The 27,177-nt window shown below is 42.4% G+C and overlaps 1 long non-coding RNA gene across 1 annotated transcript in view; it reads left to right on the top strand.

The window, feature by feature from the left end:
* LOC144458972 (uncharacterized) overlaps nt 1–26,898 on the top strand; it is a 58,579-nt gene extending 31,681 nt beyond the window's left edge. Inside the window, exons 2-3 of the long non-coding RNA XR_013488302.1 lie at nt 3,101–3,231; nt 26,271–26,898. This is a non-coding gene — a long non-coding RNA (uncharacterized LOC144458972). The remainder of the gene's footprint in view (nt 1–3,100; nt 3,232–26,270) is intronic.
* The last annotated feature ends 279 nt before the right edge of the window (nt 26,899–27,177 follow it).

Below are 27,177 nucleotides of genomic sequence, written 5' to 3'. Positions count from 1 at the left end.
ACAAGTTTGGGTCTTCCTCCTCCTCCTCCCTCTCCTCCTCTGCCCCCTCCTTCCCGTACTCCATTCGGTGGTGACAATCCGGTCATTATACCATCTTCACCCTGTCTGCAAACCCCCCCTACCTCACCCCACACTTCTGGGCTGCCCTCCGTCCTCTCCTGTCACCCCTCCCCTTTCGCTGAGCCACTATGAGCTATATTACTTTGACCCCAGCCCATCAATCTGCTTCAATTGGATAATGATCTGTAATCACGTTCTTTCAGGGGAGTCTATAAAACGAGCCGGGGCCTCAGCACCCCTCCTGAGAGGGCTCCTTCTGTTCCCTCACCCCTCCACACATTTGATCCAAGCGCTTCTCCTTTCAGCTTTCAGGCCCCCACTAAATACCCTCGCACATGGGCAGCCGCTGCAGACGGCGGTGGGCCTTGTAAAGGGAGCGGAGGAGGGCGAGGAGGGGGGATTGATGGCTCCGCTGTTGATTTTTCATGGCCCCCGCTCTCCAATGGGAAAGGGCTAAGAGGGACAAGGTGGAGCCCAGCAGGAGGGAGCGGGGACACAGGAGGAGGAGAAGGAAGGAGAAGGGGTGTTTAAGGCCAGACCCAGCTCCTACCAAGACTGGGGCCCCTCCGCCCCTCACATTAAAGCTGACCCTCCATTAGGTCGTTTTGTACGACAGGCTTGTAATCGATAGAGCCTTATAACTGAACAGGAGGAGCGTTGTGGGGCGGGGTTAGACGGCGTTAGGGTGAGTGTGGGGGCAGTGGGCGTCATGGGTGTCAAGGAAAGAGTAGGAGGAGAGGGATAAAGAGAGAGATTAGGATAAGGTTGATGGACAGGGAGAAAGAGGCAATGAATGAATAAGTAAATGAATAGAAGTGGAATGGAAGGCAAATTAAGCCATGAGCTTCGCCTCCTCCCAGCCTGTCTTAGGCGCTTTCTCCTGCTAAATTGGGTTTCAAGACAAATATAATCCTTACATGAGAGAAAAATTGAAAATCAAAATCAGGTTTGTAGATAAAAATCAAGAGAAAAACCACCGGCTAATAACAATCTGGTACCAAATTTCACTTTCTATTTTTCCGCCGACTTTCCTCTTCAGTTTGTTTGCAGAGGGAAATGACTTAATGTGTGTTACTGTATGAGATCTTAAGTGGTGTTATCACATGGAGATAAGATCTGACGGGGGGAGAGCGAGCGCAAGGGGCTGTTTTCACAGCATATTGCACATTTCCAAGTCAAAACTCACCCCGGCGCGCCACCTCAGTTAACAGTTATCAATTGTTCTGTGGGGCTTCCATTGTGCCCGGTGGCGGGGCAAGCTGCGTCTCCCTTCATGTAAAACACACGTGCACATTTTGAGCACAGTTCAGGAGGCGAGTGGAGCAGCTTGACCGCAATTTAAAACGCCATCAGTCCAGTGGGCGCTTTTGTGTAATCTCTTCTGCGCTCTTGAATATACATAAAAAGGCTGTAGAGTTTTAAGGGCCATACAATAAATTGATGAATGGAGTATTTTCTTTCTCTCTTCCTCAATCTCTCAATCTTTCTCTCTCCCTATGAAATGAGGGGCCCGTCTTGTATATCATTATTCCCTCCACCCATTCTTTTGCAAGTTTAGGGCTCTTACATGTGGAGCATATGCCTATTGAAAGGGTGGCACCACGCAAGGCAGGCACAGATGGAGTCACCCTCCCCGTCAATGGGCAGACAATGGAAAATGGAAATCAAAGTTAAAGGGGTGCATCCAGCCCCATTTAGCCAACACAAAAGGTGCTTGTAGGAGGCAGGGCATGCAGGACGAAAGGGAGGGGAGAGGAGGGAGCATCGGGGTGGAGGAACATGTCCCAGGCCGCTAGAGTCCATCCTCAGCTGGCCTCTCCATCACCGAGGTGATAGAGACATGCTGACACTGCGCTAGACACCCCAGCCTTGTTACTTTTAACTCCCTGTCGCACCGGTTGATGAACTGTGCCGAGTGATAATTGAATTCTTGTATTTGTTTTTAATGCCAGGGCTTAACGTGCAGTTTCTCACCTAAAATTGCGTCTAACACTTTACAACTTTAAATAAAAATGTAACAAAAAGTGCCTCAGCTGGCCTCCCTCCATTTCCTAAAGGAGAGAGAAATGCTGACGGGGTGCGAGAACACCAGGGATGGACTTATGACAGAAGTTGAATGCATATAAACTTTCACATTTACAGCAAATGGTTGGTGGATTTACAAGACATCCTCGGAGAGGGGATACAGTTGACAGAAGGTGCACATGATGATGCAGATTTATTGTCTCTTTTTATTGTACGATCGTTAGTGCTGCACTAAAATCACATCAAATTATAGGTTTTGGATAATAATAAATATTTATTTAACATCCCTCTGACAAAAAGCATCAACAAACTAACTAAATAAATTAATTCCCACATTTTTCAACATGTCAGTCTTGTTGTTGTTACGAAGCATCACAGTGTTGACACAGACGTCCCTGTTTGTTTACCTTCTAGCATCATACACCATATCCATGACAACCTAATAGTAAATAAAATAGAGTTAATAGAGGAAGTAAAATAAACCGGAGGAGGAAGTGGTGAGCCGTCCATCCTGTTGTTGTGGTGGATGCTTGCTTTGAACGCAGCTCTGATGTGACCCATAAAACAGTGTGTGTTGTTTTAAGAGACAGTGATTTCACTCTCATTAAAGATAACTACACTCTACTGTACACAAGTGCACGACACCTCTGTGTTTAACGGTACAGTAACTGTATCCTCTCTCGGCATGGGTGCTCATTTTCCATGTGAGGAGCAGGTGAATCTCTTTCGACAAAGTTATTTTAGTATTTCATACAGTTATTTAATATTAGTTAATTGTATTTAATTTGAGAAGCTTAGATTGCACAGTATGATCAGAAAACAATGTGTGTATATATAACATGTATAATCAAAATTATCCATATTTTAAGAGCTACAGTAATGACCTTTGTAACAATCCACAGTCAGTCAGTAAATATTTTGGTGTAGTTTTCTTATTTTCCCATTTGTCAAAGCAACCCTTCATGTATTGTCTCTAAATGACAATAATCCTTCATTTGATTTCTCTGTCGTGCAGTGCTGCTGGGGTGTTGGCGTCTGGGGAAGCTGAAAGATGGCAGGACATAATGAACCTTGCACTGACCTTTGACCCTCCTACCCCCGACAACATCACCAGCTGAGGGCTGCCACAGAGGGTCTGCTTGTGTGGTATGGCACACACACACACACACACACACACACACACACACACACACACGCACTCATGTCCAAGATGCCCTCCCCCAAGTAATACAGAGTTATTATATTTTCAATTACTAACAAACACAAAGAAAATACTGCTGCAAAAGATGACACATTTCACTCTAACGATAAATTAACACCTCCTTCAAACTGTCCTTGGGTGTCGCTCCAAATACTGGAAACAGCTTTTTCACAGCTCTCACGGTTTTATCTGCAAGCTGCTTTTAGTATTCAGACTACTGCTGTTTTTCCAGCTAGAGAGAATTCACCTTAGACGCCCTTCTGTTTTCTCTCTGTACTGTGGTGTATGTGCCCGTCCAGGGGGCACGACATGGTTGCTGAAGCGTAATACCCTCTGACATAATTGTGCTGTCAATCTACAATATCTCTAATGCATGAATAACTCATGACTGCAAGTGTGATATCTACTGTCTGTGCCTCAAATGAGATATTTTGTTTCCAATCTATGTCTCATTTGTATCTATTTCATCCCATTTGCATTTGAATATATTCTTATCCATAAAAAAACAGACCATGACTCTGGTCAGTCCCCTGCAGTAATATTATATTCTGCTGTAAATAAAATGCCAAATGCATACATGCTGTCTAGGGCCTCACACTTCGCCTGTTTAACTACTACAATATATTAATATTTTAATCAGATTAAGACCTCCAGTTAAAGGTCGGTGTGTGGGATTTCGGGGCATCTATTGGCAGAATTGGTATATAATATTCAAAACTATGTTTTCATTAGTGTATAATCACCTGAAAATAAGAACTGTTGTGTCTTTCGTTACCTTAGAATGAGTCATTTATACTTACATACAGAACAGGTCCTCTTCCACTGAGGTTGTCATGTTGTTTCTACAGTAGCCCAGAATGGACAAAACAAACACTGGCTCTAGGGCCATTCATATTTTCGCATCAGTAGTTTACCTACACGCTTGGCACATGGGAGAAGTTTCAGTTCTGTAACCTCACTGCTAGATGCTACTAAATCCAGCACACTAGACCTTAAAGTAAATATTTGTACATTGCAATAAAATGATATTTTAAGCAGCGTATGGTGAATGTAAGTCAATTATACTGATGTATACAGCTTGATATTCCCATGCAGTTAAGAAAATCCTTTTTGGTAGTCATTAATTTAAATATAAGGGATTAAGTTTGATTATTATGACAGTTTCACATTAAGAATTTGTTTCATCAGTTTAGTGTCAAATATTTACAGACCTCAAAATATTATTCTCACATATTTATCTGTCTTATTAGGAAAGGCAGAATGTAGCTCAGCTGTGATCTCTACTAGGCTTGCTCTACAGAATCTGTTTTTCTCAGTCCTACAGTGGGATGTGATTTTTCTCCTCTCATTATTTTTTATTATTTGTTTCTCACGCTGCCCACATTCTCCCTGTTGAGAACATCGCCAGCGACACACAGCTAATTTACAGTGCACAATGCACAAATGAGGCCCCGTGTTCACTGTACAGCCCAGCTGAGGTCCAGCTTCCTAAACAAGTGCCCCTCCTTAACCTCACTCCATCTTCCTTTAGCCGGCCTGTGCGTTCCTACAGAATATGCACCCAATAATAATGCTGGAGTTCTGTGAAGCAGACCGACCACAGAGCATCCAGAAGGAAAGACCTCATAATTGTATGTTGTGTTTACACGTGTATCTGTGCGAGTGCGCTTGTGTCTTCCGCCTCATTGATCTGCGTTTCCGGAACACGAGTGAACATCCACTGTAAGCTGCTGGACTTCACCCCCGTATGGACAGCATGAAGGATCAGCGTCGGCTTTTAAACGGTCAGCATGTGATTAGTCTAATAGCCTGACAATGATTGCTCAAGTGCCTGGTATAAATTACAAAACATAACGAGACATTGCTCCTTACTGAGATGTGCCTCATTTAGTAAAAGCAGCAGATGTTGCCACGAATACTGGAGGTCAAATATTTCAGTTGATTTTTTGCGGCACTTATTGTCTGCAAAATTTGACATTTTAGATTTGATACTCAAATGAAAATGTGCAAAGTAATGTAGGGCTTTATTTTAGGAAAAGCAGGGAGACATCCTTCAGGGCCATATCTTGATTTTTTTTTTATATATATATATATCTGGATTTATATTTCTCCTGCATTCTTATGAATATTACTGTAAGATAGGGTACTTAATTTTGTTTTATATCAGGGGGAAATAAAATCACTAGTCATCACATTTTGAGTTTGTAAAACACACACAACAATACAGAAACACCTGACAACACACAGGCACACACTCACAATATGCCAGAAGTGTTCACACCAAGCCTTTGCAATAATTGACTAATTGATCCAGCTTGTCGTGGGTCCAGCCCGCCTCCTCTCAATGACTATCCAATCAATCCCGGCTCTCGTCTGAAATGGCACGTCCCATAACAAATTACAGCTAATGAAATAACCATCAGCATGTCATTACATTGGCGGACCCTCAGCATTATTACCCAGCATGGCTCTATATGTGCATGTGTGTGTTTGTGTGTGTGTGTGGGAGAGAGCGCTTATGCGAGTGTTCATAAACAGGTGTGGTCATGCTGTTATTACCCCAGATGCTATTTAGCACCTGAGTCGCTCTGTGTGATCGACAGGCCTGATGAAGGATCTCTGTCTTCTGCCGTCATGTTCCTTTGGTCAGACGTGATCTGAAAATCCCCAACTGTGGGCCGAGGACAAAGAGGTGGTGATAAACACTTTTTATTGGTTTAAAATGTTCTACAAATTTCACATTTCCATGCACTTTCGAGGCCCTTGCATAATTTGCTCCGAAAACTTGGATCTTTGTCTCCTGGAACTCACACTCACTTAGTTTGTTCCCATTACCAGACCACCAAAAATCTCATTTAGCTTCGTCGGTTTCATGTACTCTCGATGTCCCTCCGACAAGAGACCACCGTGGCAGCCCGCACTCTCCACGTGAGTCCAGCCATTCTCCTTCCATTCTGAAGCCAAATCCATCGCTTTTCTCCCGTCGCCTTCCTCTTCCATCTCCTCCTCCACCACCTCTTCTACCATTCCAGAGCTGACGGCAGATGGTGTTTTAATAAAGTCCAGTAGGAATAGGACTGTGAGTAAACAATGCAGCACATGCCAACTCAGTAATTGCTGGGCACTATTACAACCCCTGTGTCTGGCAAGGGAGGGAAGGATGAGAAGCAGAGAGGATAAAAAAAGAGAGGATGAGGCAGACACACAGAGAGGACAAATCGGGAATGAGAAAATAAGAGAACGAGGGAAAACCAGAAAAGGAAAACGCAAGAGATGGAGGGGAAAGAGGGGGTTTGGAAGGGGAGGGCAGCGTACACACATACACACCTAGCAGCTGGAGCCAGAAAAGCGCAGCTGGTGAAGGTGCAGGGAGGCCACAGGGAGGAGGGGGGCTGAGCAGAGCTGGGATGGGTTGGTCGAGGCTGTGCGGGGCTGGGCTGGTCTAGGCCAGCGGGTGCAGTCCTGGGCCTCCAGCCTCCAGGCTATGGGCTCCGAGCCCAGTCTCTGAGTCCCAGGCCCTGCTCTGTGGTCTCCACTGCTGACACAAGGCCAATGCAGTCCCCTGTCAAACCCCCAGTCAACGGTCAGACACATTCTGGAGGAGGTGGACTCAAGCAAGACCAAAGTTAAAGCTCCTGTTCCATGCAACTCTAATCTCTCTACTTGACGTAGACGAGTAGTAAATATGAAAAATGATGACTGCAGTAGTACTTGCTTAGACTGGAACACTGGCTGAATTCATACACTGCTTTATACTGATATGTTGTAATCATTTCTACACATTTTAATGCACCCTGACCTGTCACAAGAAAAGAAAAAGCAGATGTCGGACAAACACACTCCTACATACGAGGTAGTATATGTTGCACAAAACACGAATCCCCTCACATGCACACCTTGCCATTTGATCCCCTTTTCATTGAGCCTTCATCACATAAGAGAGAGGTCCTTACAAGTCTGAAGAGAGCTTTCCCATGATGCACCATTACGCCAGTCGCCTCCAGGAGTGTCAATCAGAAACCATCGCTCCACAAGTCTGACAGCTCGGCTACCTTACATCACACACCTGTTTGGCTCAGGTATTCCAAAAGAAAATATGTGAAGTGATAGGTAACAAAGAAATACAAGCAAAAACACAACACCTATAAGCTGTTCAAACATCTTAGAACACTAAATTAAAACCCAGCAATTCATCTCAAAGTATATGAATGTTTCAGATATTCTTAAGGCGCTTTTACAAGAAGACCCCTGCTAAATATTAAAAGCAGAATAAGGTTATAACACAATAATATTTCGTTTTTACCTGGGTAAAACTTGATGAAGCACCTCCCACAGCTATATAGTTAGTGGCTCTCATCAAAGACAATTAAGGAAAATGACTTTTATTTTAAAGCTGAGGTTAAATGACCAGTCTCCTTAACCTTGAAGTTCACCGTCCGCATGAATATTGAATGATTCTTAACCTTCTGTTCTAATGCTAATTGAAGCGGAGGGGGGATATTACATATTTGTAATTAGGGGCTGTTGGATAGGGCTTAAGCTCTGAGCCTCATTAGCTTAATCATGAGGACTCTATCAATTATGCAGGTGGAGGTATGGTGGTGATTTGAGAAACATTCTGCTCTGTAGAAAACTTTTTTCCCCTGCGGAGTAATTATATTGACGAATTCCTCTTGGACCTTGTCATTAATTCCAATCCCGGTGAGGGCACCTTTTTCCTGTGCGTAGGAATATATGTGAATGTAAGAGACTGTGGATGAGTTTGCTGCCTCTTCCAATGGATTGGCCATGTTATATGAAGCTAATCCATATGGAAGCTAACACAAACACAGCGCCCGAGGACATCACCCAAATACGACATCAAACGGCCTCCTGACAGGTTTACTGATGAGCACAAACAAGACTTCATGTCGAAACACAACTTCTCCCTTATGACATCTTGAACTTCTGTCCAACCAAGTCTTCTCACATACTTTCAGGCCTTGAGAATTTGCCTTTTCCCCCTCAAGGCACCGCAGCGGAGACATGGAAAGAGTGAAAGACAGAGAACTCGGCAGCTCGGAGAGAGTGAAATATGAGCTCCTCGCTCGCTCCTTCGACAAGATGTCTTCACCGTAAGGACACTCCCCACGGACCTGCCATATTTATTTGAGCACAAAGTGGTCATACACAACCACACAGCGCTCCTATCCTGCTCTCCAAACTTCTGTCAGGCCTCACCTCAGACATCTTCCTTACATCCAGTTTGCCAGCAGGTTTGGGTTCACACCATTAATCTTGAGCAAGAAAGCGGGAGAGGAGATGGCGGAGGGGAATTTGCAGGAGGTGGAAGAGGTGGGAAAGTGGGTCAGAGGACTCGGACCGAAGCGAAGACAGCTGCCCCTTTAGCACCTCGGTCATCCTCCAGAATCCTCCACATCGCCCTCGCCTCCTCTCTGAGGGGTGGAGGTGACAGTTGGTGAGGGACCTTTGAGAGGCCTGTGCTGCAGATTGGCTCTGGCTTTACTGTACTGGCCAGGCCCTGTATGCAGAAATGTTGCTAAGAATAGGAGCACTGCTTTGGAGAGCTTTCTTTCGGCAGGTGAACTTAAGAGGTTGAAATGGTCCCAGATGTGGAGTGCTATACTTATATATGTCATGCTTACTCACTGACGCACTTGGGCCTTTTTGTTTTCAACCGACACGACTGACCAATTGCTGATTTTTCCCCCTGGACCCTCTGACATTTGACTTACCCTCATGTAGAGGCTGTGCATGAGCACCAGCATGGAGTAAAATGCAGCTAGTTAGCAGACATTTTGAATGAGTGTTGATATGACAGGTACTCAACTTAAAAACCTCACCATTCCTACCTGCATTTGCACTGCATGTTGTCATTATATTGAGGATCGACCGCTTATCGGCATGGCTGATTATCAGCTGCAATAAGCAGTATTTTTACAATAATCAGAATCTTTATTTTTCCGACTGATAGCCGATAAATATACTCTGTGTTTCTGCTGTTAGTGTAATAGTAGTCTTGATGTGACAAGTTTTATCCTACTTTATAAACTGTAAACACAGTTGATCACTGACAATACAGAAATTTCATACACCAGACCATTGTAGTGCAGACTTGCCAGTGTGCATTCAACCCACCACGGGCTCTTTCATATGAGTCAACATCATGTTAGTCACTGTTACAAAAACTCTGGTAGCTGCTAGGCTAATTTCTGCAATGTAATGTCATAGGCTTATGCTAATAACGTGGGATTTGTGTCATTCTAAATCTAAATTCAAATGTATATCCGTTGTAAATATCTGTCATTGGTCCCCTTGATTACCAGTGATTGATAAGGAGTTGGTCCTGAACAAAACACATTGGAGATACAAATTAAATGAGCTTGCATGAGTGAAGAGTGAAGGGGTTTAAATGCTACTGCACGAGTTCTTCTCTCACAAGAACATATTCTTTTACTTAATATGTACCCTACTGATACTACACTTCCCCTCATTCTCTAAATGAACTCAAATAACACTCCATCTTTCAACACAGAGGAGTGGTGTTTCCACGTCAAGGGGGATGGAAAATATATAGCCATAAATGTATTAAAATATTGCTTTTACACCCCATCTATCATAGTGCAATTTCATGGGTCGCCTTTTTAAAAATTAATTTCATTCTTTGACCTGTTACGAGTGGAAGCGCTAACATGGGGTAGGCTTTGAGTTAAATTGCACTTGTGACTTCATGGATCACATTTTCAATTACCTCCGAACACTGCGTGGTGAGTGAGGGAGAGGGAGAGAGAAAGAGAGAAGGGAGATCATGAAGGCAGCGTGCACCAACAACAACTTTATTTACTGGGACAAGTGGTATGGAAAAGTTTAGATTTAATGAGCTATGTTCAACAGCAAGAAGGTAATGGAGTACAAGCAGACAATGGCTGGTTGTCGATTGACTGCACACTGTCTGCTGTGGCAAATCTGAACTAACGTAAGCTTCAACAAGACAAACACTTCCTAAACTTCGCTTAACTTTGTACTGACGTGTGTTCTGTATTTACTGGCTTTACTGCCAATATGATCATAACATACGTGATGATAATTATATTTTATTTGACTTGTTTCTTCGACACTGCTTTCATTCAAGTATTTACACTGGAATAAGTAATGGATCGCAACCTGTTCTGCAGGATGTACCCTGCCTTTTGCCACATTGCATGCTGGGATCCCGTTGGATCTTGGATGAACCTTGAATTTCATTGTAGTAAAAAACAAAATAGTAATTGGTTGCCCACTGGCTGACCAGGCATCATGAAGTCCCCTGGATAAACAGATACACACACACACATATGCTAACTCATCCCCAGCTGACTCTTTGACTTTTTGTCAAAATACAAAGAAAAAGCACACTGAGCATACCATCTTTGACTTTGCTGTAAACACTGAGCTGAAAGAATATCCCACGTCCCTTCATCATGTGAAAAAATGTAACAAACAAATTTTTTTTTATGGTATGCCAGGGCTTGTTTCTGTCATCCTACTGTGCGTCCTATAAGCAAGAAAATTCTACCTCTATTGAATCCAGATGGACAACAATCTTTTTATTTCATGACTTTGTAAATATTAACAGAAAAGACCTTGATTTATTGTGGATTAGTGTCTGCGGGGGACAGCAAGTCCCAGTTCTAAGGTTAATAGTAAATATTAGCAACAGTACAGACCGCACTTGTTTTCTCAAGGATTAGGAGCTCCGCACAGGATGTATAGTTAGCCTGCATTGTCATGAGGTAAAGCCACTAAAATTTCAATTATGGGGGCTCTAGTTCAGAAAATGGCCCCATTAAAGCTATGAGTTTTAAGCTTTTACTATGGCTCCCCATACAGATATCATTTTTGAAAGATTACCCTCAGGGCATTTCTGTGTGATTAAATGCTAAACAGTGAGAGTTATTGGGAATACAAAAACAGAATGTTGCAAACAGACTGTAAAATACACCCCCAGTCCGTCACACCACGAGGACGCGCACAACTGACCCAACAACAAATTAGCAGTTACCACTCATGTATTCATAAAAAGCCAGTGTCTTCAGAGGTTTATTTTGTCAAAGTTAAAGGATAAAGAGAGACAAGGATTCCACCAATAACAGATCAGAGTTGTGTCATATAATTACAGGGCTCAATCACTGAGGTAAGCCGAAAAGCTAATGTTGACTTACCACATAACCTTTCAACTGGTTAATTCCCCCCTCTGCTTTCGGAAGAGGTGAAAACGTAGCCGCCTCTCTCCTGAGGCTGAACTGTCTTCACAGGCATTAGAGAAGAAAAAGAAAGAAAAGTCGCTCAGTGATAGATATGAGAGCGCATCTAGATCCCTTCTTGGCATGTCAACCACATCCTGAGGTGAAGAGGACACAATGAATGATTAAGTGGGAGCGCTGCACAACTTTGTAATGTCAGTGTTGTGTATAAATATTTATATATAACCTTTCTACATATATGAGTGAGTTAACAAAATAAGTGTTGCAATGTTATACATGCAAAGCCTCGAGGGGTTATAGATTTGCATCAGTCAATTTCACATTTTTACACTTTCTAATTTTGATCTTAACTGCTTTCCTTAACACCCGTGACAAAAGAGCTGAAATATTAGCGCATTAGCGAATCAAACACTCCTGCTCTAAATGTCTCTATATTTTAAACATAATGAGTAATGACCTTCATTTAATAATTTATTACCTAAAATAGAAGCTTGGCGTTTTGGAAAACAACTCCTCAGTTGTTCCTAACCTTGTTTTGTCATTGTGGCATGGCTGTTGTCAATGCCAACCAAGCTACAGTACGAGCTCAGAGCCTCTGCCATGTGGATGTAATTTCACCAGGATGATTTTTTTTTTTCTCTCTACCGCAAATCAAATAAAAGATTCAGCTTTGAGGGTAGAAAATAAACCCAGAACTGATCTGCATTACACCGAAACAAACAAGAGTGAAGTAAGAAAACGAGAGAGACAAAATCTGAATGTAATGGTTGTGGAGCTATACACATTTCCTTTGATTACAAGGTATTAGTGTCATCCATGGGCCCATTGGCAGGAAATGCTGGGCTGTTCACCACATTGGAACAAACACAAACGTCAATGTCTATTAATTCAGTTATAATCATATTTGAATGGATCCTCACTGCTCTGCCATATCAGTCTTTCTCCCTGCAGTTTTGAATGAGTGCTCTCAGGGATTCTTGAATCATCGGGAAACCACACAACTGGATTGTGTTTGTTGAACATATGTTTGAAGGGAGAAGTTTCCTACAGTGCAGATTGCATTAACAAAATCTTGAGTTGATAGGGCTAACAATGAAGACAGCGCAATCATATCATAGAAGATATGTTTAAGAAAGAACAATTTAAAGAAAACTAAGTGCAATTACAGTACACATTAAAGTGTGAGGTAATCATCTCAGCCTAAAGTAAATATCATACTATATTACAAAATCTTTTTCATCTTAATGATTATATATGGAGATGTGGTGAGGTTGACAAATAATTTTCTTGGCTGTATTTGTTCAGATCTTTTTTCGTCAATCAAGACATGTCTTTGAAGCTATTCGAAGCAAAGCCATAATGCATACCCAATACCTTGTAAAATCGTTTGACAGCATCCCAACCTGAGCTACAGAGACAAGGGTGTAGGTTTTGTTTCAATATATAAAACGGGGAGTTTGGGGGTTCTCTATCAGATAATTTGGTGCGTCAAACACTTAATTTCCTGCATTCTGGTGCTTTTTTTTTTTAATGCAAAAATGTGTGCTGATTTCGTTAAAGTAAAAGTCCTATGCTACTTTTATTTTTTTCAATAGGAGGAGGAATAAGAGTTTGTCACCTCATTCAGTATGAGACGAGAGCATTCACAGGGAAAAAAAGTGTTAAACAAATAGAAGTTCATTTGCGATGGACTTGACCAGTACTTAAGACTGTGATTCCAGTTCCAACATGTAGGGCTCTGCAAGCTGTAGAATAAAAACCATCATCTTTGGAATTACTTAAAGGTCCATCCGTTACTGATATTGCATAAGACGACCTTACGTTTTTTTAGCTCATGAGATTTCAAAGCCCTCATCATTGTTTTATTTTGTAAATGGCATTGTCTCCAGCCAAAAATAGAGTAATATTGCTCAGTTAGACTTCAGGCATCACTTTATTTTCCATTCAGTCTTTGTAAGAGGTCATCTCAGGCCTAACATATTAAGACCAGTATTATTAAAAAATAAATGTTACAAGTAACTTAATGAAATTTGTTTTTTTCTGTGTAATGCATTAACTATAGCCTTTAAGGGAAAAAAAAGAATGTGACTGAAGATAAGAATTAAGCGTAGATTTTGTCAGATTTGATTTATAACTGTAGAATATCCAGTGTAACGTCAGCCTTGCATAACTCAAGCCTGACATTGAGATTCACCAGGTTGTGTGAGGTCCCTCTGGATTGTAGCATTAATGTCAAGCTCTATCACAGGATCCTGTAAAGAAGGAGAGGAATGGGAGGGCAGACGGCTCATTTAAGACATTGTTTCCATGTATTATGAGCAAAAGCCACATGTGTCTTTTGTTATAAAGACAGTCTGTTGCATTGACCTTTGGCTGTCTGATGCTCTGAACCATCAGACTCTTCTCTTACGTTACACAGGGGATATTATAAAGGGAAAAAAAAACTTCAGAGCTGAGTGTCAAAGTTGATTCAGGAGGGCCATTTTTCAGCTATGACAAAATACCGCTTTGCAAAATGGAGACCATGGGTGCAGTCAATAAATGTCCTTCAGCAGTGTTGACAAATCATTTGAGTAGTGGCACGCGATGCCACAGAGGCATTGCTGAAGCACTGCAGCGTAGCCTCTGTGTAGCCTCCCACTCCCACCCATCCTCCCAATTAATCAGGCTTATCTTCACCTCCATCACTGCTGTCAGTCACACTGGAAAATGCTTCCGCTGGAGAGTGTGTGTGTGTGTGTGTGTGTGTGTGCTGCATGTGTGTATCATGGAGTGGGAGATAGAGCATGCGTCTATGAGCTCATGCACAGCTGTGTGGAGGGGCAGTACGGTTTTGTCTGTGCGTGCGTGTGTGTGTGTGTGTGTGTGTGTGTGTGTGTGTGTGTGTGTGTGTGTGTGTGTGTGTGCAGGCAGGCAAAGCGTTAAACATCTGTCTCAGCTCCATCCACCCAGCCAGACTGACTAGTGAAGTATTTCTCAGCCCCTTCTATGACTAAATGTTTAAAACTGCATCACTCAGCTTTCCTGCAGTCATGCTAAAGGCCCAGTGTGTGTGTGTGTGTGTGTGTGTGTGTGTGTCATTTTGTCACATGTAAACAAAATCCAAAGACAGAAATTATGTAACATTTAGAGTTCAGCAATTTCAGTCAGTAAATGTAAGAACTGAACAAAATGAATAAAAACAGAAGCTGGGAAAAACACCAGCGATTAATAAGCCAGAAAAACGTATCTCACAGTTCACTGAAGCAATTGAATTTAATTGTATTACAGAGAATTGTAAAATAGACACAGTATAACAAATCAATTTTAGGTTCTTTTAAGGTCTAATTAGGCTTAATTGTTTGGTTACATTATATTTCTGTGATGAAATTTCTGCCAATAATTAATATTAAAAAATGCAATAAAAATAGGAAATGCTGCATTTTTAATTAGAATGAAACAAAGATCTTCTTTTGCAGTTAACCTACTTTTTCAAGAGTTACTGTGGACACATCCGTCAAAATAAATCTGTGGATACAAACTGTAAACTTTTTCAGAATAAACTCCACGATGCATATCTGAATGTGAATGAAATCAGTTTGACGTTAAAACCAAATGAGATAAGGTACAAAGAAACCGTGCGATCAGTAATTTTGACGTTTCTCCTGCAAAAAGTGCCATGGGACACTTCGCTCATCCTGACAGTTTTATGGAATCTTTGTTTTGATAATCCTTGTATTGCTGCTACCTGTCAGAGTGCACAGTAGTAACCACCGAGCCCCCTCAATCTCACAGCTAAATCTCCCTGTCTACACAACATTGGCCCCGTGATAAGAAGGTGACACTGTCACTCCAGCCCACACACACACACACACACACACACACACACACACACACAATCACACAAACACACACACACACACACACACACACACACGTACATATATATACACGCAAACAGCCTTGGAGGCGTGCAGTGTGCATAGGCGTTCAGCATCATGCTAATTTTCATTGTTGTGATAAAAATAAACAGGTCTGGGGAGCTGAATCTGAAGGCCCGAGGGTCACGGCGTGCTCGACTGACAACAGGGGTGGAGGGTGGGGAGGCCGGGGGGGGGGTGGCGGGGGGGTGGCGGGGTGGGGCGGGGGGCTCAGACTGAATTACCTTGATCCAGCACGACAGCCTCACATCACTGTCACCAGCCTGTTTGGAAGGGCTTGATGGGGCTGTGGTGCTAAGTTAGAGTAAGCCGACTGCGATGGATGTGTGTTGACAGTATACTGTATTCAAGGGCACATTGAAATGAGCGGGCGGGATTGAGGGGGGAAAGTTTGCTAAGCCATGTGTGCCATAATTATCCCGGGCTCTCCTCGTGCCTCTTATCTGGTGGCTGGTGGTGATTGTCAGATGAGTGAGAAATCGACTGTGACATTATCTCCGTCTCACAATAGCCTCTAAATCTTACAATAGTCAGAAGGTGTTATGTGGGAGCAATTTCTGTAGTATTTTCCTCTCCAGGGGCCATGTCACATCATTAATATTTCAATAACATTATGGTGATATGGAGGAGTTTTTAACATTACAAAAATAAATCACCATTTAATATTACCATATTAGATATTTTACACGTGTGCATTATTTATCCAGTTGCATCATTATACTGATGCCTACAGTATCTTTGCAACACTTAAAGCTCTGAGAGATTACATTTAAAGCTAAAATATTATTCCTTTATTTCAGTATTATCACCACAATATAATATTTAGTTCGCAGTTCAGACATTTCTAAATGAACTGGGTCTAAATATCAAACATATTTATCCTCAGAATTAATGTGTAATTTGATAAGACTGTTTCAAGCTTTACCTCCTGGTTGTAGCAGTGGAGGTGTTGTGCTTTACTTCACAGGTGAGGTGCCACACTTGAGCACTAGGTGGTGCTTGAACACAGCCCTCACACACTTACACACACACACACACACACACACACACCTACGCGCACACCTCTTCCCTCGTCTTACACACACTGTCATCAACTCCCATTCTATTCACTCTGAGAGAACAACAAAACACCCCCACCCCTGCCCTTACACACACACACACACACTGAAACACACACATATACATACACACAAAGCAGGCGAAAAGATGCAAGGCTCAACTTACAGACCTCTTCTCTGTTCATTTGATATTCATCAGCTTCCCTTTCACCCCTCCCTCCTTCACCTTCACGCACACACAAACACACACAAATACACTCCTCTCTACCTTACTCATCAAGTCTCAGCTACACGTGTCGAAAGCCATGATATCCATCTAATCATCTGGCCTTTTCTCCTCTCTTTCCTTTCAGGATTTACTGGGAAGGGGTTGGTAGCATGCTCAGTGTTTCAGGGGCAGGCGACCAGTTGCAACACAATACCTGTGAAAGCACACACACACATATAAAGACACACACACACAGAGTTTCTCTGCATAAAACTGATCCATGCATGCTTAGATACAGGGCTTCAGCACAGGCCTTTTGGTCAGATGCTTGGACAACCTGCCAAATGTGTGTATTTGGGCGTTTTTGTGTGATTTTTAAGCATCAGAGTGAGAACATTTGCCTGTTAGGAAAAAGGGTCTTGCAATAGTCATAAGTGTCAGGAAACAAGTGCAAGGGACATCTCAACCAACAATATTTATTTTCATTTTTAGCAGTTTTAGGAGTGCTTCACTTTTCCATATATATTTCTGTGCAGGAACTCGTGATCTTCCACTGACAGGATTTAAGGGCAGTCTGTGCCAATCAGAGAGGAATTAAATATTGTATGTAAAAATTATATGGTTGCTGATTTTAATTTGAACAGCAGCGATTATCTGCTACTACTATATTACCAGAAGATTCTAGTCATTTTAAATGTGCTATAGTACTTTTCTGATCGTTGCAAAACTTTCAGGTGTCTCTGATTAATAACTTTAATAAAGACTATATTACCGATACTTCAACATCACTTCATGAAAATGGAAGATTTTGCATCTGTACACACGGTGATCTTGCCCCAGTGGTGCAGTAATAGTTTAATGGATAAATTGTGCAACTTATAAATAAAAAAAAGTCAGATACTGTGATTTCCTTGTCCATAGTCTGTGGAGCATAACATCAGCAAAACTAAGTAGAATATCAGTTCAATTAAATAAACATGTTATTGTGCTTCAAAAAGGAAGAAAGGTCTAATGTCCATACGCAGTGTGTGTGTGTGTGTGTGTGTGTGTGTGTGCATGTGTGCGGTTGGTGCCCGTAGCAACAGTGTGATTGTACCAAGGGGAGAGACTGTTTGAGTCCCTGTGTGGCCTTTTTCTCATGCTAACCAGCCAGTGTTTAGTGTCGTGTGTTGTCTGAACCAGGGGCTACATGGGGTCCATGCATGCGCGTGTTTGTGTATCTGTGGTCGTCTGTCTGTCTACATGTACTATGTTGTGAGACTGAGCGCGCACATCTGCATATGTGTGTTTGCCTCAAGTTGCTGTGTCTTGTGTGTGTGTGTTCGTCGGTGGGTCTACGGGGCAGCTGCGTGAGCATTCCTGTTGACGTTAAGCAGCTAAACAGTACCAGCTTGCTGGGCTCTTAACCTCCCCTCTCGGAGAGAAGACCTAATGAAGTCCTGAAAGGCTTCCTGACTCCCTCATCTGGCTTTGTTTAGGCCCTGCTCTCCCTCCCTTTGCTTGAGGAAAGCCATTAGCCCCTTGAGAAGACAGTCGCACAGGCCTTGGAAGAAAGGCCTGCACTGTTAAAAAAGGAAACTGGTAGTGCTTGGAGAACACTCAGTGTGCCTTATCAGGTGCCTGGAGGAACCTCGAGGACCCTTTAAGTGTCTTGTTAGCAGTTGTCGTAGAGGTGTCTTTGGGGAAGCTTTAAAGAGTTGGAGATCAACTTAAAATCTTTATTTTCAGGTTCTAAACTATATTTTTTCCATAAAAATCAAAGTTTTATAGGATATGAAGGTACTATGTCATGTTTTATATTAAGCAATTAAATATATTATACATACATAAACATATATTCAGTACGTACAATAAAACAAAGTTTATTCTCAGTATCACAACAAAAGCTTATTATGATTTTTGCTTAATAATCACAGAAAAGTAGGTAACTAAAGAATCGGAAATACTTCTACTTTGTTAAGTTAATTAATTGATCAGGTTTTATTATGGTCACATACTTTGCTTTGTATTTTGCAACATAAAGAAGGGAACATTTTCTGTATCATCGTGAAGTAAACTTTGAAAACTGCATTTTGTTAAAGCATAAAAAAAAGAATCCCCCAGGAGCCGTATGTTTTACAGTGTGGTTAAAGGTGAGTGCGTATCCATTACAAATGGCCGCTCCATCCAGAACCAGGAAACAGAGCATGTAAGAACGTCAACATCTACCACCAGGGATGGTAGGAGATGGGGGAGAACGAGAGCTATGGGCAGAGATAGATAGATGGAAGGGATAAGATAAACTAGAGGGATCATTCTCTCTTGCTGAGGAGATTTCCAGGTCCAACCCCCACCCCCTTCCCCCCTTTGCACACATGTAATAGCACTTCATTTTAATTTTATAGCTTGTGTATACTCAATAGAGGAAAATTGTTTCTACGTGGTTATTCCAGTCTATTGAGAGCAAGGCAAGTGAAAAGGGAAAGTGGGGGAGGGGGGTGAGGGGCATGGATGGCAAATAAAAAACTGCGGCAGTTAAAATTGAATTTGTATTCACCAGGAAGTGGGTTAACCCAGTTAAAAGTCAGGGAATCCAATAGCACAAGCTGATATGTGGTGTCGAGACAATCTCCTTTGGGGAGCTAAGGCGCTTGGCTCATATGCTGCCTACCCGGGCTCATAGCATGTTTTCAGGTAATAATAATACATCATATTGCTTAACGGCATATTTATGTAAGAACTCAGCGAGAGGAGGCATCTGGAGTGCCTTGGCGTTGTTCTTTGAAATCACCTCCTTCAGATATGTGCCACTCGCTGTTGTTATGTTTTCTCTTCCTTATCAGTTTTGCAGAGACGGAAAATTCTATTACAGAGCGTATTTGGTTTTGTCACAGTCAGATGCCTTCTCTTCAGGTTGTGTTTGGTGGGGGGTGCAGGCATTTTTTTCCCCTAGATTTCTCTCTTTTTTTTTAAGAGACAGTGTGACTGTATTTGTGTGCGGCTCTCCCACCGCCCCCCGTTCTTCTCATGCTAAAGAAGAAAGGCATGTTTTCATCAAAAAAAAGCAGAGAGTGGGAAAATGACAAATCTCTCGGTCTTTGTTATTGAAATATATTGACTGCCCTTGGTTCATTGACTTTTTATTACAGGAGGTAGCACAACTGTCAGCAAATAGGGAGAAATTTGTTTCAGCCATTTGCTTTGGAACATTTGAAGCTGATAATTTTTGTACTCCGTGTACGCACTGTGTGCACAGCTTTTTGTGTGTGTCAGCAGCAAGCATGTTTTTGCTGTGTGTGTTTGTATGTGGATTCGTGTGCAGGAGGTGCAGCTGTAAGCAGTGATGGTACAATGAAAAGGAGGAGAAAGAGGAAGAACTGGAGACAGAGAAAGATAGAGGGAGGGAGGGGGACTCAGGGAGACTAAGGCAGGGAGAGACAGCCAGACAGAGAGGTGGTTTCGGTCTACCAGGAACACACAGCTCTACCCGCCAGCAGTCTGTCAGTGGTGGTCCCCTCATCCAGTCTGCTGCAGCATCTGCCAGAGAGGCACCAGGCTGAGCAAGACCCAGATCCTTTCCACGGCCCCATTTCAAGACCAGAGCCCCATCAACTGCCTTCTCCTCCAGGCCCAGCTGTCTTCCTCTGCTCTTCCCGCCCCATACCTCTCTGTCTTCACACCAAGCCATGTTAGTAACCCTGAAGGACCCTCAGGCCTGTATCTATTCTCCACATACAGCCTCAGCTCCCTCCAGCCCCATCCCCTCATATTCCTCTCCTGCAGACCCAGCCTTAGCCTCTCAAGACCCCCCAGACTCACATCTCTCCTCCAGCCTTTTCCCATCCAAATGCCAATTCTCTTCACCGTACGTTTATACAGAAGTGCAGCACGGAAGTAATAAATCAAATCTAAGACGTCTATAAGTCTACGTAGGAAACGCACTGAAGACTATATAACTATAAATATGTTTTTTTTACTATCTCTGTGACAAAATAGAAGAAGAACCAGCTCGTATCCACTGTGGCTGAACAGAAACAGGATAGATCCACCTATAAGAACAGACACAACTGAAAACAGATGAGTGTAATGGACACACTGACTGACCAGTGATCATTAGGAGGTGGGGGCACCATGCAAAACTGAACACAACATATTTTGTTAAGGCGAGATTTGGCAAACATGTATTTTCAGTTCATGTTCTCGGTGTCTCATCAAACTTTAGTTATTCTAAGCTACTGTTTCTGTTGTCAGTAGACCATAAAATGGCAGCAATGATTACCTTGCATGTTAATTAATAACGAGTGACATCACCTTGCAGGCAGCCCGATGTGTGTTCTTCCAGTTTTTGACCCACAGACCCGACTTCATGTCTCTCCTCTAACCTAATCTGTTTACAATCCTCTTCATTAAAGCATCTCACCCTGTAGTCACCTGCAATATTAGAAGTACCCAAAAATGAATGCAGCTGTTACTGTAGAGTGAAAACAACAACAACCTTTTTTTCCTTCCTGTCTCAACCCTCTACTCTGCATACCTTTCCAGGCCCACCTCAAGGACCCCTAACCTTTAACCTCAGGCTCGACCTGTTCCTCTCCCCCTGCACCACTCTGAGCCGTTCCTCCCTGCCTTCATCCCCATTCGCTTCCCATTACCCAGCCGCAACTATTCTCCTCCAGCCCTATCCCCATTTAAAGCCTTTCTCTTTCCCTGCTGGGGCTGGAGAGGGGCCGAAGCCACAGCATCTCCCCATCCGTTAGCCAGGAGCCAGAGATCCCAGCCAGAGATGCCATCTGATACAAGTCTATCATAATGAAGGTCCAGCATGGGGCTAAATGAGTTTCCACCTCAGCCGCGCGAGGGGCTAATGACAAAACAGCCTCCCTGTGCTCCTTGGCCTGCCGCTAGCTTTAATCAGGGCATATGGCACTTGCCTAAACTGCTTGGCTATGAGGAACAGAGGAGAGGAGAGGATTTGGGAGAAACAAGAGGCTGCAGAGGAAGGTCTCAAGATGAACAAAAAGAGAGTAGAAGGGACAATAGGAGAGGCAAGGGAGAAATGAGGGATTGGGGGAGTTTTAAAAATGACAGTATCTCTAAAACAACGCTGTAAAAAAAATCCACCAAAGTGCATTTTCAATGAGTTGATGACAGGGCTTTGTGATAATTATTTAGGACCTACTGAAGGCCTCGTAGGCAGGCCTGTGTGGGTGCCTAATACAGGCTGGAAATCACTAATAGCTTTCATAGATTTATATTAATTTGCAGGATTTAATGTGCCTTAAATGGCAGATGATCAACAAGGGAAAACAAAAGTGCATTAGTGCCCCGGTGGCATAAAAAGAGTGTGGAAGGGGGTGGGAGCTTAACAAATAGGCTACTCCATTTTCATAGCCCACTTTATGGCTCCCCAACTTATCCAAATTAGCTTAAAGGATTGATAATTCTTCACTAATATAAAACTGTTACTGAGCCCCTAAACTGTGACTTGCCCTTTTTTTAGGTTTTGTCAAACACTAAATAGAGGGCTTGGTTGTGGAAATTAAATTGAAATCGCATAACAAGGCTTCCTTTTAATTTGATTAATTCTTTGTTGTTGTTTTAGATCCCTAGCGAAGACACCCATGACGTTTCGAGGTTATTTGTTCCACTGTCTAATGACAATTTTCTTGCACAATAACACCAGTTAAAGAGCCGCCTCAGAGCGAGTTTTTTTTTTTTTTTTTTTTTTGCCTTGAAATCACAGACAAGGCTAAGCCAAAGGGGGACTAATAAACCTCACCCTTAATTCCACTGTGAGGCTACTGCTGTGACTGCTCACACTACAACTTCCCCACAGTCCTAATTGTATAGAGAGGGATGATCAAAACTTCATTTGGCCTCTTTGGCTCTGCGTTGGAGGCGTTTGAGGAAGCAGTCATTTTTTAAAAGTAAAGAGGTATAGGAGACCATATTGAACCGAGTGACTGATGACCTCTCAATTTCCAGTCTCAAGGCCATTAAAGCTGCACAAATTGAATAGATGTAGCCGAAGATGTTTTCACATCTCGATGAGAGATCTTTAATCATTTCAAATAATGGCTCTCTGTGTACACAAAGCAAGTTATTCTACCCCAGTCACGGAGAAAACTTCTCGAAATGCATCTGAGCGTTCAAAACATTGTGGCTCCATCATAAGCTTGTGTACTGTAGGATGCTTTTTGGCAGCAAAAAAACAGTCAGGCTGTACCAGGCTGTACTCAGCATGGAGAAAATGAACCTCTGAAACCCATGCTGACAGTTTTGGTCCCTACTGTTCCTGATTTCAACAACACCATAACCAGTCTTGGCAACCAACAAGCCCCCAGTACAAATTAGCTAGCCGTCAGCAGGGTGCAAGGACTGCTTTTCCATGACAGGAAAAAAGATAGAGGAAGGCTCAGTTTATCCAGGCGAAGGCCTTCATAGACACTTTCTTGGACTTCGTACTGAAGCTTGCAGTTGTTTCTCCCGTTTTCTTCGTCCTGCTCTCTCATATATCTTTTCCTCAATCTCACACTCACACAATCCTTCCACACTCCAAACATCGTCGCCCAGGTTTCCCCTCAGAGCGGGGTGATTGCTTGCAGCTGGGGTGCATTGAGAACATTTTAATATTATGCAGAAGATTAGAGCAAACTAACTACATTATTCTCCAATTACACTCATTTCATCCAACTGATGTCTTTATATCCTTCCCCTCGCCTCGATTAGCCTAATGTGAAAATGGAAGGGGGGAATGCGCTTAGGACTGTACCGATTGTTCCTCGGCTGCCTATTATTTCACAGCGCCATTAAAAGGGAGGCGTCTTTTATAGTGACTGTAAATAAAACGATTAGGGGCAGATCCAGCCGGGTGCTGGGGAAGATTTCATTTCAGGGATCTGCTTATCAACGTTCTTGGAAGGTTTGGAAGGATTGCGAGGACCCGCCACATACGAGAAGCTACCTTCCCCCCACCTTCATCTCACAATGACTCCCTGTATCTCTCCGAAGCCGCATTACAGTAGCAAATCTCACCATTTGGTTTGCATCCTTGTCATAAAATAAATAAATCAATTACATTCCCGCACACATGCAAGCCCTCTATCACAACACGAGTTCAAATCGTTTCGTCTCACATGCCCGTAAGCCTGCTTAATATCCCACCAAGCATGCCCAAATTATTAGAAAGTACATGAGTGACAATTGTCAGCCAATGTTGCGGATCCACATGGGTATGGTAATGCTATGTGTCTGAATGTGGAAAAGGAAAAGCTTCTTCACCTCATAAACCCCTTGCTGAGCAAAAAGCTTTTTGAATTGTGGGTGTTCTACAAAAAGCAACATGACAAACAACATGGAAGAAGACCCCAAACCAGAGAGATCCTCCAGTGCTGTCATCTAATGCTGCATCTGCTTTTTACTAATGCAACAAGTCCATAAGCCGTACTTAGTAGCATGCAGCATCTTTGCGGAATCATCCTTGGACTTTCTGAGTGCTTGGGCCCTTTTATCATCCACAGAAGACTAGAAACCTGATAGATTAACCATTCATCAGGAATTTTTTCCAAATCAATTCAAACAACAGTGTTGCCTTCAGCATGCTTAGGGTTTGAAAGATGTCTACAAATATTAAATGTAATGAAGGAATAAATACAGTATATGATGAGAACCAGAGATGTTTATGATAAGTGGTTGAAAGTTGGCCGGTCTTGTGAAACTCAAACTGCTGCTCTTGAAAAGTGTTTAAGGTTTTTCCAAGGATAACACAGTATACCCATGTACAACTTTCACTCTCTGATCAGCAGATGCTTTTGTTCAGACCAACTCATATATTCATATATAAACATTTTCTTTACATACAGTGCATTGGGAGTATGGAGTTCACTAATATTTTTTATTTTCAAGAGCTTATAGACTGTACCACCAAACTTTGCATGTCCCCTGGATAGGCTTTCCTATCACCTATTATTGACGCTTTTAATGCTATTTTGTCACTAGGGCAACAGTTTGGTCCCTGTTTACTTCTTTGCTGTGTCTGAAAATGCCCACTATGCACTACATACCCGATATGTGCACGATTATTCAACATACTTTTGTGTACATTAACAGTAGTATGTATATTTTCAGACACACTGAGCTGTAATTACCCTGACACTTGCCTGTTGGAAACGCATCACCATGATAACCCGTGCAAACCTCAGCTCTGCCGGCATCTGTAAGCATGATGATCCCCTTTAATTTTGTTTATTCCTCACGTTTGTAGGAGTGACATTATTTTTGGTAAATGGTAAATGGACTGCACTTGTATAGTGCATTTCTAGTCTGCCCACTTTTAAACTACATGTCACATCCACCCATTCACACACAGTCACACACTGGTGGCCGAAGCTACCATACAAGGTGCCACCTGCTACTCATACACCAGTGGAAGAGCCATTGGGAGCAATTTGGGGTCCAGTATCTTGCCCAAGGATACTTCAACATGCAGAATGGAGGAGCCGGGGATCAAGCCGCTGATCTTCCGATTGATGGACGACACGCTCTACCCTCTGAGCCACAGCCACCCCACTGGCTGTTAGCAAATGGCAACCGCAGGCAAACTTATTGTGTAACGTTATCTCACAGGCATCTTTGTTGTCGGATAATGCTTAAATTAGCTAAATGCTATGATCAGCATGCTACTGGCTGATGTTTAGCGGGCAGTATAATGTTTAAGTGTGTACCAAAATTGCATCCAAATCAGTCTGAATGAAAGTGGTGGATTGAGTGATCGACATCCCTGGATCCATGCCACTAGGATGGCTAACAGTGAGCCCAAAACCCATTTCGAAGCGCAATAAATATGTAGTATGCCATCCATATGTGATGGTATCCCTTTCACAACATCTCATAAGGTTATTCCCCTCTAGGCGTTTTTATTTTTTATTGATGTTACAGAACTGCTCAGTTGCTGTGTGATGTTTTGAACATTGTCATCGGTACTGCATTGCATTGTGGGATATTTATGCTAGTGTAGTGTCCATTGTTTGCATACTACAATATTTCACTGGAAATAGGATGCAATTTTATTGGTTTCATGCTACAGTTTCAGACATACTAAATAATCTCACATACTGTTTTAGCGTAGTAAATAGAATACAAAGGGACCCATCTGAAATGTTGATGTTGTCAACTTTAAAATGGTCCTTAAAAAAATTAGTATCAGTTAGCTCAGTTGTTGGAGACAAGTAAGTGAGGTACGTATTCTACAAAGTTGGTTACCTTTGGAACCTTAATAGCATGTGAATAAATATTTTCAAACTACATTACATGGAGTTCTAGGTTGCATGGTGGTTATATGGGCTTGACCACACATGTGTCTTGTAAGACTATGGATTGATCTTGTTAAATAATAATCAAAAAAATAAATAAATAAATGCATGTGTTATTATTACATCAACTCATTACATGCTGTGCTCCATATTAAGCATTACTGTGACATTACATTGAAACCCCTTTGGGCTATACTGGGGCACCCTTGTAATGTTTGTTTTTCTTTTCTTTCCCTCTCTTTCTCCCTCTCCCTCTCTCCTTTAGTTTCTTGGATTGACTTCCCTTTTGTGTTGGATAGCAGGGACGCACAGTGTTGATTTCAGTTGTACGGCGGTTGTTTCATAGCTCGCAGCGTGTTTGTCTATGGTGGCATTCCTCAATTCCATTCAGCACACAAGAGGATCCCCTCGGGCCGGGCATATCCCAGCGTCCTCTGCTCCTCCGCCATCCCAGAGATGGACCGGGCAAACATCTGATCTCTTACCCAAACACACTGCTAGTGTGTCTGCATTTGCACAAGTGCATGTACACACAGAAACACATGCACAAATACACTCAAGCAAACACAAACGCAGTGACATGTATACACTCGCACACAGGCACACACACACACGCACACACACCACAAACCACCATCTCCATACTCAATACTTGCTCCTGTATCACATTGCAGTAAATCCAGTTAAGAAGCTCTGTGGGGAGAGAAAATAAGAGCTACAGTTACCAGGTCTGGAATGGTTTGACCTAAGCTGTGTCATCATGTAGCGATGCCATTGTATGATGAAATGTTTGAATATGACAGATCCACAAAGCCTTTTAGCGTGTAAGCATTGGTAATTTATTATGGAGAAATTTTCCACTTACGAGATCTGAAGCAGGCTTCAGGTCAATGTGTTTCTCTCAGACAAATAAAATCCAAATAAGAAAAATGACCAAATTTGATGCGTGGCCTTTTTCCAGATTTGGTATTGTTTTCAGTCCAATTCAGTTTAAGGTAGGGATGAAAAACACTTGTGTGAAGGTTGTATTTTATTGTTGGGGAGATGGACTCTTTAAAAAGGTTGACAGATCACTCTGTTTACTGGAAGTAAAACGACTCTGATCATAATTCCCTTTGGAGCTGGAGCAAAGCCTGATGCTTTGACCTTTTGCAAATGAATCTGATCAAACT

This window comes from Epinephelus lanceolatus, chromosome 20 (assembly GCF_041903045.1).
Source record: "Epinephelus lanceolatus isolate andai-2023 chromosome 20, ASM4190304v1, whole genome shotgun sequence".
Lineage (NCBI taxonomy): Eukaryota > Metazoa > Chordata > Actinopteri > Perciformes > Serranidae > Epinephelus > Epinephelus lanceolatus.
The sequence above is the reverse complement of the archived record's forward strand: the minus strand, read 5'-3'. Positions and strand labels throughout refer to the sequence as shown.